Source organism: Pollicipes pollicipes, unplaced genomic scaffold, assembly GCF_011947565.3.
Source record: "Pollicipes pollicipes isolate AB1234 unplaced genomic scaffold, Ppol_2.1 Scaffold_4740;HRSCAF=5597_pilon_pilon_pilon, whole genome shotgun sequence".
In the NCBI taxonomy this organism is placed as follows: Eukaryota; Metazoa; Arthropoda; class Thecostraca; order Pollicipedomorpha; family Pollicipedidae; genus Pollicipes; species Pollicipes pollicipes.
This window is the reverse complement of record NW_023596545.1, coordinates 5,068,600-5,084,319: the sequence shown is the minus strand read 5'-3', so window position 1 is coordinate 5,084,319 and position 15,720 is coordinate 5,068,600.

The window sequence follows — 15,720 nt, the reverse complement described above, 5'->3', positions numbered from 1 at the left end:
GACAGGACAGTGTCGCAGGCGAGCTCGACCCCGCCGGCCTCGCTGCCCGCCGACTGGACGGTGCCGCTGGTAAGCCCATATACACGATTTATTTCATAAATTCGAGTAAATGTAAAGAAGAGCCGTTCGCCTTGTGGCCATTACCCTTAGTCTATTTCCAAATTTTGAGGCATTGGCACTGCTTCAAATCACAGATTTTTTAGAAAAAGTATCTCTTGAAAGTTTGCGTAACCTGAAACACTGCCATTCTCCCAATGTCTCCCAATGTAATGTAAACGCTGTTATTCTCTAAATGTTGCAATGTTAGATATACAACATTCACAGGGGAGCTAGCACTCTTTGCGAACCGATTTGTTTGATTCTTGGGCTTCTAGGTAGTGTTCTTCGGGTCAGATAAGGCCAAACAGGGTCAGTGTGTGCAGGGCCGTGGCACCGACTTGCGCAGTCAGCCTCAACTTAGATGTTGTGCTCTGAGCAAGGAGTCCCTCGGGCTTATATCAGCTCAGTGACCTGATCTGAACTTTAAATGCTAAAAACGACAAACACTACGAGACGGCCTTAATACGTTGAGTTCTAAATCACCCTCAAGGACCACTCTACGTGTTTTTGTTTACTCTCGGTAAGTTCTCAAAGCAAACGTTTGAATGAGGCACTGGCATCAGTAACCGCCCCGGACCTTCATGAAGTTAGCATAAGAAACTTGCTCATGCCCTGGTCATAAAGGAATTCTAGACAAGCATAACAACTCACTTGTAGGGTAAGTTTTCAGGCTTTCTGAGAAGAGGTGTTGCTTGTAATTCTAACCTAAATTTTATTATTGTCTAAGGAAGCATGTTACGCAGCATAAGTTCATCTAACACTTTGGTGTCGCATGAGCTTGAAAGATCCTATAACAACAGCTTTCGCTAACAAAGAGGGTCTGACCGTCCTGCTTCAGGTCAACAACCTTAAGATGGATGTTTAAGTTTTCGCGTCAAAGATTAGCTGCGCAGTTATGTACAGCGTGTCAAAATTCCTGCATTGCCCCGTTATCGCTTTGAAGCTATTTTTTAGAGAAAAAAAACCATAGGGTGGTCAGATGGCGCTCTTTAGCCGAGTGCATGTTAAGCCATTTTCAAGTGTTTTTAGTTTCTAAATGTATTCCGAATGGTATGTATGGGTTTCTTTCGATTCGGAGTACATGCACGCATAGCTTGTTGCGTATGCCCTCCATCGAAGATCATGGCATATAAGGCCATGGTGTAAGCTCAAATGACCCTTTTTATGTCTCAGAAGTAAGATAAATAGTGCTTCCTCTGACTTCAACCAGCATAACTATTCGGAAACCAGGAATACTCTGTGCGGGCTTTCTACAGACAAAATGACTTGTCTGCTCGGCTCGTCGGGCCAAACCTGTCACATAACCTACGATCGTCTTAGTAAAGGTCAAGGAGGGTCACAATTGTTACAGTCAACGTGACTACCGGAAGAGTACTACATCGTTGTTTTTCTTTTTATAAGAACGAGGGATAGTAGAGTGACAATAGAGTGATACTTGTCGGTTCCAAAAGTTCCTGCATGCGCGTCGCTTTGACAACGAAACTTGTAATTAAGACAAGCACTCGTATTGCGGCGGTATGTACTCCGTGAATGTGGAGCTCTTGTGTTGCAATCCATGAACGCTCTATCTTTAAGGAATCCTTACCCCCCCCCCCGCCCCCTCCTGTCTGCCCAGACCCCTTCAAGTTAGTTTTTATCTGAAAATTTCAAGTACAGTGCCGTTGTTATGTGACAAACGGGTCAGTTTTGTGTAAACGGAAAATCCTAAGATAAGCTAGCGTACCGCTTTATTCCTTACCTGTGACTTGTACAGATTCTGAAGCACCGTTGGTCCTGTTGTCCCTTGTATAGACTTGCAATTCACTCCAACATGCTGGTGTACCTACTTTTGCTCGTTTCGCATGAATTGCATTGTTCTCCAAATATTGGAATGTTAGCGCACCGAGGATACAGTACCCGAGTATCAACAATATCATTCCTAAGTATATGAACACGTGAGAAACGAGCCATTTCAGGGTATCTCTTCCCTCCAGATGCCGGTGGAGCCAGGTACTGAAGTGAAAAGAGTTATCTTCCATGTTGACGCAAGAACCACTTCGATTCAGAATGTTATATTCACGGCTGAAGCTTGCTAGTAAGCTACATGCTCCATATTGTTGTCATGCCTCCGTTTCTTGACAGAAATTAATTATAGGCGAAGCCACAGGGCTGCGTTACAAAAATAAGAATGGTGTGGGATGCCGCAAAGTCGCCATACTTGCCTGCATTCGACATTTTTGATAGAGCGACGAGAAGCATGCACTTCCTTGAGAGGCTCCTCTTAACAACTCGAACGAAGATAACTCTCCGACTTCACTTAAAAAAACTGAGGCAATACCAGTTGATGCATCTTGATCGGCAACAATTCTCGGTTGAAGGTGAGTGTTTGCAGCACGCGAATAAAAGTTATTGCAAAACGTCCCGGCACTAGACCTAACTGTTCATATGCATACCACAAGCAATAATGACAGTCGTGCAGTCGACCAGTCCTATGTAAATGAGCTGCAGGAAAAACCTTAAATGTATCCTAGTGAGTTAGTTTTTAGTTTAGTCCGGCTGGTTCAAGTATAAATGAGCATGATCAGGTTTCGTTACATGCTCAGATTTCAGGCGTCTCTTACAACGGTCTAGTGTGAGCCACGGAGATAACTTTAATAGTTGTGAAGGATCCAGGACAAAAGCAAAGATGTCATTAAAATTAAAGACAAAGTATCAACATCCCACAGTTCATGGTGTCTCAGTATACCTTGCAAATTACATCCCTTACAAATTACATAATCATCATAGTATCATTACGGCTTAACGTTTGTGTCAGTGTCATCATAACATTAACTGTCATACATCACGTTTCAAATCAACAGAGCTCTCCCAGCCCAGGGGGTGTTGTACCTACGCATGACATTACGTAGATCCACGTAATGGATCTACGTGATCCATAAAATACCAGTGTTTGCTGTTAGTCACAGATCAAGCTATCTGGGCAACAACTCTGTGACGTTGGTGTGGTGGGAACGCCAACACTGGGAACGTTAACATGCCAGGCGTAAACCACACGCCAGAGCGAGAGAGATCATCATGGATAAGAGCCAAAACTCAAAGCGAAAAATTATACAAAGGCAAATACAAATACTTATACAGCTTTTGTCTTCAGTACCATTGCAACTACTGTTCGATTAGGAGAAGCCACCTGGGCGGAAGCGTTCCGACTTTGGCGTAGGAGACCATTTGCATTGCTGAAATGTAAGGACATGAATGGCGAATGGCGAACACATTGCATGCAGAGGGGCCAGGGTGGGTTTGAGTTTCATAGCGTCGACTCACTAACCTGCCAGTTTCCAGCGAAATCGGTAGAACTGCTCGGGTTTGAATCGATTTCAGGAGTCTGCCTTGCCAGGGACTTGCTCCTCTTTCCCTCCCCCGAGTGACGCAAGTTTGGAAGAAGAAAACAGCGTTTAAGGAAACATATGATAAACAAATATCCTTCCATTCACCACAAACGAAAAACCGACACAGGGCTACAGTACCGCTACCGAACTCAAGCGACAAGATTGGCGATGTCTATTTGAAGGATGTGTTCTCTAAACAATGACTGTTCATGGTAAAAATAGACTGAGCCTCTAGCCTGGCAAAATTTAGAAAATGACACGTCCGTCAAAAAGGAAAATAAAGATATGGAAAAAGTATGCGTCCGACGTGAATGCCATCCGATTTTACGTGCAGATCAACAGGATTTCTACCAGATCTTGATTATGTGGATTAACCTAGATCATCTGATCTTGGTCTTGAGCAGATTTGACAGCAGTTCAGGGTTCTGAAAAATTGTGGGATTTATTGATGTCGTTGAAAGCGCATAGAGTGAGACGCCTGAAGGAAGACGCCCGTGAAGGAATCGCGCTAACATCCAGAGGGTACCGTGATCCTCCACGACCTAAAATCACTACGTGGCTTTGTAAAAAATGGCGTCTAAAGCAAGGATCACTGACCCCGTCATTCCGAACCTGCCCGAAATTTCAGGGTCGGCTATTCCATGTGCTGGTGTCATCAGGAGAGTGGGATGTCTTTTTTCTGGCAGCGCTGGAAGTTGACGATGTTAGCCTGGTTGTTACGCCTTACGTTTTAAGGAACATCGGCTGTCGGCGCAATCTCGCTGAAAAATGCTGGTCAGTATTAAATACATAAGATGCTAGTGCAAAATATCATTACCAGCTGACTCTTGGCTGGTGTCTACCAGTGCGTCGAAGGTGGTGCCGATGCGCACACGTAGCATGCTTCCATGGCATATTTTGCATCGAATTTAAAATGGTATAAGAAATGATTTATTACATTCACGCCCGAATGCAGGCTCCGAGGAAGCCCACTGATCTTGGAGGCACTGCGAGGACGAGCTATTTGGTTATGACGCCACTGAGCTGGTAACCAACTCTCCGGCCATGAACCCATAAAAGTCTCCAAGATGGCATGAATGATCAACTGCCTAAAACGGTGGCATTAACATGACGTTAAATTAGCAAGGTTTCATGTCAGAGATTTATCGGGCATTACAAGAAGCTTCATCCTTGCAAAGTCCTCACAATGTATGAGGAAGCAGACACTTTGAAATAGTCTCTGCCCTTTAACAACCAAACGTCCTTGCATAGCTTGTAAAATATTGGCATAATCTTTACCGAAGCCAGTCTCTGGGATCGAAGGTTTTAGCGCTCACACCAGCATGCAACTGGAACAGCTTTCAGCAGCCCACAGTGTGCTACGCTCTCGTTTGTAGAGGTGTTCCCGAAAAAGCAATACAAAGTATGCGCATAAATTATCATTTGCTTTCCGACTAACGTTTTACATGGTGCCGCCGTCAATTGCAAATGTTCTTTATACTACCCGCATTCAATGGGGTTTGCATTACAGGCATCATACGATATATCTGTCGCCTTGGTTACGTGACCACACATGTTTTGCGTCCAAAAGTTGCATTCATGTACGTGTTCTAATTAAGTGAATATATCAACTATTGGTGCGCACTAACGCTTTTTATGATAAATCGCAAGCAGGGGACCCGAAAAACCAGCCTACGATGGTGCTCAGACTCAGTACCGGTCCATACATCAAGACAGACGCTAAAATGTCCCTTGATTGCGGGTTATTAATTCATTAACGAGGTGAATTGGATGTGACGGGGGAGACGAAAACGGCGATGTGGTACCACCGCAATTTAGCATCGTAATCCCTAAACAAGGCACAAAACTGTCAATCACCGTGTTTTTGTCGAAGCACGCATTTGTGTGGGTGTTTCGAGGAACGTTAAAACTGGCTGCTACACACACATGTAGCGCCAAAGACGCCGTGAAAATTAGACGCCGTGCTGCCAAATGATTTTATTTTCAGTCTTGCTTTAATTTGCGGCAAGAAGCGAACATCACAATGGTCGGTGGCCCTGTTTGCCGGGCTTGGCGACGCTCCGCGATGTGACGGGGTTCCATTTTTATTTCCTGCTCATTTCATCGTGACGATAGTATGACTGCGTGAATGAGATATTTGTCTGCTTCCTCCCACACGACTTGCAGTACGATTTAATCCCTGTCCCATCATCAATTCCGCCGCGATAAAATCCACCTTTTACAACAATTCTCGATCTGACTAAAGCGAATTACTTTTTCCTCCGTCTCATTTGTTTGAATAATGCAGCGGCACGCGAGTTTCAATTCCGCAGCGCGGCCTGCGGCGATAGCGTTTCGGCTGCCTCTGTCGGTCTGGCCTCAAACATCTCACCAGCGAGAGAGCCTCAGGGACCCGCCGCGAAAACCGTCGGCTGGAACTGACAATCAGACCAGAGAGTGCGACCCAACCTGCCGCTGCCCAGAAGGCGTCCAATGACGCACTGGGCGAGACCTGCTGCGTGGTGCAAAGCCGTCGATAGTGCCTCCATATCTCTGCCGGGAAATATCGCATTTTGGCATCGGCCTACCTGCTTAACTCTGCCCCTTCAGCAAGGCTGAATCGATCTAGCTTGCGAATCATCAGCCTGGCAGTCGGGGTCGTCTATCACCGCAGACGGATCGAATACGCCAGTCCTCTAGTGCTGATAACTTTCTCGGTGATCCATCAGCATGTGCCTATGGTCTGTCAGACGCGCTAATCTCCGCCCTGTGACGAGTCCGGCGTCCCCACAGTCCGCCGGCCGGCCAGTCTGACACCGGTCGGATTCGCACGCTGTCGGCGCAGGACACGGTTCTCAAGCCCAACATCACGCGGTCGGATCTGCACGCTGTTGGCGCAGGACAGGGTTCTTAACCCCAACATCACGCGGTCGGATCTGCGCGCTGTCGGCGCAGGACAGGGTTCTCCAACCCAATATCAAACGACCTACAGACTGCAGTTGTTCTCCCGTGAATGTTGAGAGAAGCTGAGTTGGTGGTTTGCGAGGTAGACCCGTGTGGCCGTTGCTAAAAAGTTTTCTGAAGTGCATTAAAATTAGGGTTCTGCACGGTCGTTGGTCAAAGGGAATAATTATTTGTTTTGACGTGCTTCATTACCGATTCGCTTTGCATTTCCACATTTATTTTCACAATAAACATGAACGTGAATACAGATAACAATAACATATTACTGAACCAAATTATATACGCAAAAATAATAATACTTGTAGCATTATTACTATCTAGGCTTTGTTTTTCCAACAAATATTTCAACATTTCGTAGTGGACATGCCCAGCACAACCTCAGTTTACCTTTTCCCCTGCACACATCGGCTGGCCGTTGATGTGACCTACATTTTTGAGACGGCTTCCCCCGGCACCTTTCGGCGATCTGCGATTAAGTTTGAATTTTGGCACTGAAAGTAATAGACCGCATCTTAAGATGAATAGTGCCGCCATCTTCCAGATAACACGTGAGGTGAGCGTCACGTGCTTGCAAGCATTCTAGGTTCGTCTTTCAGCGCCTCGAACCCTTGCAACAGCGGCTGACTGCTTCGTCAGTTTTCGGAATGCAGGATAGAACGCAGCACCCCAAATGTGCAGATCATCACGTCCGTGCTGCAGAAAGAGAGCCAAGAGGAAGTTGAAGCGCCATCTTCTGCGTGTAAGGTCGGTGCCGGCTCCGCCTGCCCTCCTGATGAAGCGGAGTAGCGGGAGCGCCAGCAGCTCGACCCCGCCGGCCTCGCTGTCCGCCGACAGGACAGTGTCGCAGGCGAGCTCGACCTCGCCGGCCTCGCTGTCCGCCGACAGGACAGTGTCGCAGGCGAGCCCAACCCTTCTAGCCTCGCTGTCCGCCGACAGCACAGTGTCGCAGGCGAGCTCGACCCCGCCGGCCTCGCTGTCCGCCGACAGCACAGTGTCGCAGGCGAGCTCGACCCCACCGGCCCCGCTGTCCGCCGATAGGACAGTGTCGCAGGCGAGCCCAACCCTTCTAGCCTCGCTGTCCGCCGACAGCACAGTGTCGCAGGCGAGCTCGACCCCGCCGGCCTCGCTGTCCGCCGACAGCACAGTGTCGCAGGCGAGCTCGACCCCACCGGCCTCGCTGTCCGCCGACAGCACAGTGTCGCAGGCGAGCTCGACCTCGCGGGCCTCGCTGTCCGCCGACAGGACAGTGTCGCAGGCGAGCTCGACCTCGCCGGCCTCGCTGTCCGCCGACAGCACAGTGTCGCAGGCGAGCTCGACCCCGCCGGCCTCGCTGTCCGCCGACAGCACAGTGTCGCAGGCGAGCTCGACCCCGCCGGCCTCGCTGTCCGTCGACAGGACAGTGTCGCAGGCGAGCTCGACCACGCCGGCATCGCTGTCCGCCGACAGCACAGCATCGCAGGCGAGCTCGACCCCGCCGGCCCCGCTGTCCGCCGACAGGACAGTGTCGCAGGCGAGCTCGACCACGCCGGCCTCGCTGTCCGCCGACAGGACAGTTTCGCAGGCGAGCTCGATCCCGCCGGCTCGCTGTCCGCCGACAGCACAGCATCGCAGGCGAGCTCGACCCCGCCGGCCCCGCTGTCCGCCGACAGGACAGTTTCGCAGGCGAGCTCGATCCCGCCGGCTCGCTGTCCGCCGACAGCACAGCATCGCAGGCGAGCTCGACCCCGCCGGCCCCGCTGTTCGCCGACAGGACAGTGTCGCAGGCGAGCTCGACCCCGCCGGCCTCGCTGTCCGCCGACAGGACAGTGTTGCAGGCGAGCTCGACCCCGCCGGCCTCGCTGTCCGTCGACAGGACAGTGTCGCAGGCGAGCTCGACCTCGCCGGCCTCGCTGTCCGTCGACAGGACAGTGTAGCAGGCGTGCCCGACCTCGCCGGCCTCGCTGTCCGCCGACTCTAAGCGCGCCTCTACTCTCGCCGAGCTGCTCGCTATTTTACATCGCATGGAAGTGATGGGTGCATGATGCATATGGCGGTACAATAGCAAAACATTTCGGATATCAGCGCGGTGGTTCAAAAAAGTCACCCATCCCGTCACGCAGTCGCGGGTTGCCTAAGATTGTCACGAGTTGGGATAATCACGGCCATACTGCTGTACACCAAGAGGTATGTGCAAACATGCCATGATTGGGCCTAAAATGCTCTATCTTTCGAACATGCAGTTAGTCAGGGTTACATTTTGTTTCCTGTTTGTGTATTATTCTTGTGCAGGGCAAAATCAACTGTGCCGACGCTTAACGCGACGAGGGACCGCACACTCTTGTGTGCGTAATACGTACACCTAACGGTTATCAAGCAAAATATATTGCTAAAGACAAAAAATTAGTTGATCAGTTGTGCGCCGCGCACGCCTGAGCATGAACATTAGAGAGAACATTCAAATGGACCATCATCATTAGCCACTAGCGATATGACGTTGCTTCAGAAGTGACGTTACCCGCCTTAGCTGATGGGTGACGTCATAAGTGGCATAACAAAACTGGACATGGTCTTCCATTTTCCAAACCGGTTTATCCAGCGCTTTTGACCAGGCCAAAAAGCGGGCCCATCGCCACCACAATCGGCTCATCATTTTGCCCTGCTCCCTAAACGTATAACATTTTCTTTAATTTACCCGAGCGTCAACAGCGAGACGCTTCCAATTCGTCTCCGAGTTCACCTAATGTGACGTAACCATAGTCAATAAGCCCCAGACGTGCGATCCAAGTCAGAACTTCATGTTGGCCTGAATTTTCATGGACACCTTGATGTACGCCGTAGGTGACCTTACCACGGCCGGCGACGGTGAAACTCTAATATTAACATCGCGACACCAGAACTGCGATATTGACTAGGGACGAGATCTCCGTTACGTTCTGACGGCAAGCGAGGTAAAGCGTGCAAGAATAATGGCCAGCGAAGTGGTGGCGATCCTCGGAGGCAGCCGTCACGCGTCGCGCAGTGGCGGGTGGAATCGAACGCCTCCTTTTCCAGATAGGTCTTATATGCTGACACGCTCGTTAGAAACTGATGACACGCTCAAAAATCACCGTTTCGTGCCAAAAATGCAAAAGTGTGCGCCATTCTGTTTGATGTAGTCGTTTTCCGAGGGCAAACAAATATGTCATCGTTTACCGAAAGCAAACCAGTATGAAACATGAGGCGTCGTAAGCAAGTGTCGTGACCCATGGGTCAACAGTCTAAATTGCTTACCTTTGGATGTTGACAGCCCCCCCCCCCCTAGACCTTTGTTTATGCGGCTTACAATAAAAACACATACTGACACTTCGTAGACGTTGTAATGGAGTCAGGCGAGCAGGCAAGGCGTGGAACTAACATTTCTGGACCCAGTGGCTAGTAAATGTCAAAACTCACCATTTTTGGCTGCTAACACTCTAAAAAATCTGCAAATGGATTGCAGCCACGTCATTCAACGCAGTGCAGCTAATGTAACGGACAAAAACATGCACGAGAGCTGTAGATCAATGATGCCCATCCAAACAAGCCATATGAGCCCCCGTTTCACTTGGGGAATAATGTAAATGGTGAAATAAGATACATAATAACATAATAGTTTATATGAATTATAAGATGAGCACAGAAGGCGTGAAGTTTATACGCCGTTAGCCAGAAATCAGTGAAGGCTGACGTTGTTATTTTGTTGCTGCTGACACAATACGAAAAACATCATACTAAATTCTGATGACAAGAACGAACATATTCGATACAACATCGTCGAGAAACATGTGAGCCATTAACGTCGTGACCTGCGGGTCGGCAGAATTGAACATTCCTCATTGCTGGCTGCTGACACGCTGAGCAAACTTCACTCACTCGCATCAAAATAGCAGTGCATTGATCGGCGAGACGTAGGCGATAAGCCGAAGACACAAACCTGGGATGTGTGGGTCATGAACTGCGTGACCCATGGGTCAGCGAATTGCGACATTGCCCAGAGCGGTAAAGGCGGTTTGCTTGCGTAACAGCAGGTACAAATGAACGCATTCAAGTTTTGTGCCCTATAGGCCAAGATATTTATGCTTCATACGTTTCACGCGTGTTTAAATAGTCCCGTCAGCCGTATCCACCGAACGCTTTGCATGGCTTTATCTTTCCTGCGATTGCGACATCTCATGAAATTGAAACAATCAGCATGAAATCCAGCGTTACAAGCATCTAGAGCATTTGTTGGCGATAAAGTTACTTTAATCTTAGCACTTAACTATGACAACCAAATTCCAACTGACTGGGCCTGTCCGATAAAAAACAGCTCTTCACTCAATTGCCGGGCTCTCCTTTTTATTCACGGCTAGCAGCCTCACCATGACTGTGTACTTGCCACATCATCTACCTGAACCGAGCCAAAGACCCGCCATGAGCTTAGCTACTGAAAAACAACGTTTCAGTGAGGGTATCTAGGGATCACTGAATGACATTTCCCATCCCCCACCCAGTGACATGTCCAGGTAGTCCCCGTCGCATATCATGTATGCATATGCTAGCATATGCTACAATCAAGCAGACCATCTCAGCCATGAATATGCACCTGTATATATCGGAAAGAAATATGGGCATTGAATGTAAAAGTGCATCGTCATACCTATACACCATCATGCTTATCCAGGCATGATGCAAAGGCATGGCGTAAGTAAACATTTCAAATATGGTACCTTAGATCAGATACTTTTTTCCGCAAGCCTAGAGTGGCAGGCAATGTTCGATGCTGTTTGGTTTCAGATAGGTGATTCACAACCCAATGGTCTTCTAGCGCAAACTATCTATGAACTAAATGAAGCACCTCGACTTATTTCAGGATTATTTACAGCACATCAGCCATGATTCTGGCAGCAAACATTTGATTAAGCCATTTACACCAGCTTTTCCCCCAAATTCTCAGCCCAGACCATGCAGGCCTGTTACCAGCGCCGGCAGCTGCATTCGCTCAGCACAGACAGCAGAAGCTGCAGCCGCTATCCGCAAGCCGGCACATAAATCGCCGCGACCGGACGTGCCGCACTCGTCGACACCGCTAACTCCTGCCCACTTCGCCGCACGACCAGCAAGCGACGCGGCCCATATGGCCAGCGCTCGAACGCCGAGACCTCGCTCAGGCTGGCACCCTCTGACCGGACAGCGCGGGGCGGGGCGGTGACGACCCACCGCCGGCCGGTGACGACCCGGCGGCCAAGTTTTCACGGACGCGGCTTCGTCGGCGTCGACGGCGGTGCGGCGTCGTCGGCGACGGGGAGGTTAGTATGCCGCCGGCGGCGGGCGGGGCAGCAGCTGCGGTGGGGCGCCAGCTGTAAGCGGGGCAGCAGCGGCAGGAGGTCGGCCACTGTCGCAGGTGGGTGATGGCGAGCAGCTGTTGGGGATATGGCTGTTGAGTCGGGAGAGTGATGACAGGCGGGCTCGCAAACCGATGCTGGCTGGACGGAGGCGCGAAACTGACGCTAGATGGATCATGATGCTGGCGGCAAAAGGTTTAGGAGACGAGCTGGTGGGTCGGGAGACTGAGGCCCGGCGGGTCACGGGACCGGCAGCAGACGGGTCAGTAGATGGCTGACTGACGGCTCAGGAGTGCGGCAGTGGACGGCCCCCGACACCGGTCGGTTTGCAGGTGTGTAATGAGAAGCCGGCGTGCTGTTTGGAAGCCTGGTGGCGGGCGATACTCTAGCATGCCTGTAAAGGAGGGTGGTGAAAGATAGAGCGGTTCTATTGACTTAGGCAAATTTTTCCGCGGTCTAATTTTCTCAGCTTGTTTAACTGTTTTTTTGACGCTTGTTGCAACTGTCATCCTCATCACCAAAGATCTTCACCATGCCTTTTAGCGGTTACCTATCAGATCAGCAGTGTTAGTTAGGAATGGTCTCGGGGCTGCATCCGTTGCTCGCATGTTCATGCTCACTTTAGCGGATACCTATCAGATCAGCAGTGTTAGTTAGGAATGGTCTCGGGGCTGCATCCGTTGCTCGCATGTTCATGCTCACTTTAGCGGATACCTATCAGATCAGCAGTGTTAGTTAGGAATGGTCTCGGGGCTGCATCCGTTGCTCGCATGTTCATGCTCACTTTAGCGGTTACCTATCAGATCAGCAGTGTTAGTTAGGAATGGTCTCGGGGCTGCATCCATTGCCCGCATGTTCATGCTCAGTTTCCGACCCTATGCTGGCTTAGGCAACCTTTAGTCTTGTGCCGTCTAACGGGACTTTCTCGACAGCGTTATACTTGGAGGATTGGGTTACGAATCGCAAGCCCATGGTTTGGAACGTTGAAACTGGAAAAGCTGGAAACTGCGAGGCTGGGACAGATACTATGCTATGCGCCACTCGGTCTCAATTGTTCTTCTTAATACCAATTAATCCTGACGACGGCCGACACACTCACCGGCCAAAACGTTGCGCAAGCAAGCATGGCACGGACGGCGATAGAATCTCGGACAGTCATTCCTTCTGAACAGTAATCTTCGTCCCAAGACAATTCGTTGCACTTTGCTTTGATATCTTAGAGTTTAGGTCGCAGCTGGCTTCTTACATAATATAAGGATTTAAGTGATTTCTTTGGTACGGAAACATTCACTGAAATGTTTACTTCTGACGGGAAAAGTGATGACATGAAGTTGGGAGATTTTGTGACCAGAGATTTACGACGATGTGGATCAAGAGAAGCATGTAAACTGCATACATCTGCATTGACCGGACCCCGAGTTAATGCTTTCGCCGCAGTGGTATGAGGAGTATATGGTATGCTCTTGATTTGCTTGAGGTGTCTCATTATATGCAGCACGTGGTTGTACCAATTGCCTACAAAATGATTTCGTAATGTTCACGTTCGATGTTATTTGACATCTTTCAAATCCGTAAGTGTTCGATTATGGCCGAGAACATGTGCATTTGCGTCGCATTCCGAGCAGCACGGGCGTTACGTGACTGCCTGCTGCATCGCGGTGGCTTTACCAAAACCTATTTTATTGATGCATCATGGCTGTTCGGCGTCATATATATTGCTCACTATCAGTGCCATCTATTCCATGAGAATACTGCATTGCGTCTGCATGGCAATAAATGGCCATAGTTGTCCCATTCATACAATTGTTTGGCTGTCATTTCCCTATAAATTATGCACACGATAATGCTCAGTTCAGCTGGGCGGTCATATCCAATGTCTTGTGTAAGACATTGTAGGGTGCTCAAAATGTATTTAAAGAGAAGTGAACCCGGGGCCTGTTAAATCCAAATATGAAAAATTGTTTATCTTAGGTATCAATTTATCCGTACGTGCTCAGTGTTTCGAAAAAATAGGAAAGCACGCCCAAGCGGCGCGAATTAATTTCGCCAAGGATTTACTAGCTCAGTGGGAGCCAACACTGAGCCTTTTCGCTTGCTGAGCACCTGTCGAAATCGACGCTGCCAACGCAAAGCGCCCTCATCTCCCCGTTCATGTCTGGCTGCCGTTCTATCTGTTCGGGCATCGACCACTCGGCGCCGACCCGCCTCTGTCTAATGCATTCTCGGCGGTAAATCCGGCTGGCGGTGACCGGCCGGCGGTGTCGGCCACCACCGGGGCGCGGCGCCAGCGGCTGACAGCCGACCGCTGTCGGCCGCCGCAGTGTTGCGGTGCGGGCAGAACTGAGGCAATGACATCAGGCACAATCGGCTGGCCAGAGTCGACCGTCACAAGGGGTCAGCTCACCGGAGCTGACGACGTGATTCTCACCGGGGTGAAGACCACACCAGGACTGCACTCACCAGGAGGGTGAGACCACCACACCAGAACTGGCACTCACCAGGAGGGGGTACCACCACACCAGGACTGACAACCACCAGGGAGGGTAGATCACCACACCAGGACTGACAATCACCAGGGGGGGAGACCATCACACCAGGACTGACAATCACCAGGGAGGGCAGACCACCACACCAGGACTAACAATCACCAGGGGGGAGACCATCATACCAGGACTGACAACCACCAGGGAGGGCAGATCAGCACACCAGGACTGACAATCACCAGGGGGGAGACCATCACACCAGGGCTGACAATCACCAGGGGGCAGACTACCACACCAGGACTGACAGTGACCGGCTCGCAAGGGTGAGTGGCAAATCATAGCTGACGACTTCTAGGACATGGCAACATAAATAAATTCCTGTAGCCATCGAGGAATTTGATCTCGTCCCGCTTGCAATTTACGTCTGTCTTTTTAACACGCGCTCTGGTGCGGGGGACAACTTGACCCCCCGAAGGTTTTCCCGGAATGGTTTCCGAACGGTGTGGCGTAGCCGCGCCAAATTCTGCATAGCTGCAGGCAATCGAATAGTGGATTGCCTGACATCACAAATTTAGATGTACCTCGTAAGGTCGCTAACCTATGGCAGATCAAAGGCAGGCCATGGTTTCAGCGAAGGCACGTTCTAGGGAATCGTTCAATCCGATCAAACAACGGAGTGCTAGACATCATCAAGTCATACATCTCGAATTTAATTTTTCCAGGCAACACAACAATTTAAGAAATAAATAGTATTGACCTAGGGTCAGGTATGAAAATCAGACCGAGGTCAAAATCTACCTGTTTTATCACCCCCGGGCTTGCTGTATGGGCTGGTTTCTGGTGTTCATTTCGAATATATTGATAGCAGGTACTGCATTATACACCTTCCATGGACTTCTGATAGGTAAGAGTAGATCACTGATCTAAAATGACTGAGGTCAACATTTTGCTTTTAGGAACATACTGCCTAGCGTAATCTTTGTCGCTTATCCAAATGCAAAATCAAAGCAGTCTTAAATAATTTTGGTAATCATGTAAAGGTCAAACAAGATCACTGATCTTAACTGAGTGTGTGACATTTTGCTTAGAATAGCTGCCTAGGTTCTAGGGGCTCTTTGGAGACCAATCTGTAAGTTGACCTTGTCTGGCTTTATCTGACCCGAATTCATGATCTACGAACCTCAGACTTGGACCTAAGTGAGTTCACGTACAGGTCAACACACCCTGCGAATTTGGTCTCTCTAGCTCTCATAGTTTCCGAGATCTCAAGGGGGCGTCAAATTGAGCCCCTCCACCTGAAAGAAGGGTATCCAGCCGGCCACCCGGACGTGTGTTAATGTTGCCGTGTATTGAAAAGGGTTTCAAAAGCGATGATCGAGTGAAAAATGGCCGGCAAAAAGCCTTCATGGAATATTGGTCTGTTCAACGCAAGTTACGCATGCATCGTGTGTGGCCTTTTCAGCAAATATGGAAGGTAAACGCATGGCGATAAACACGGCCTGGCAAACT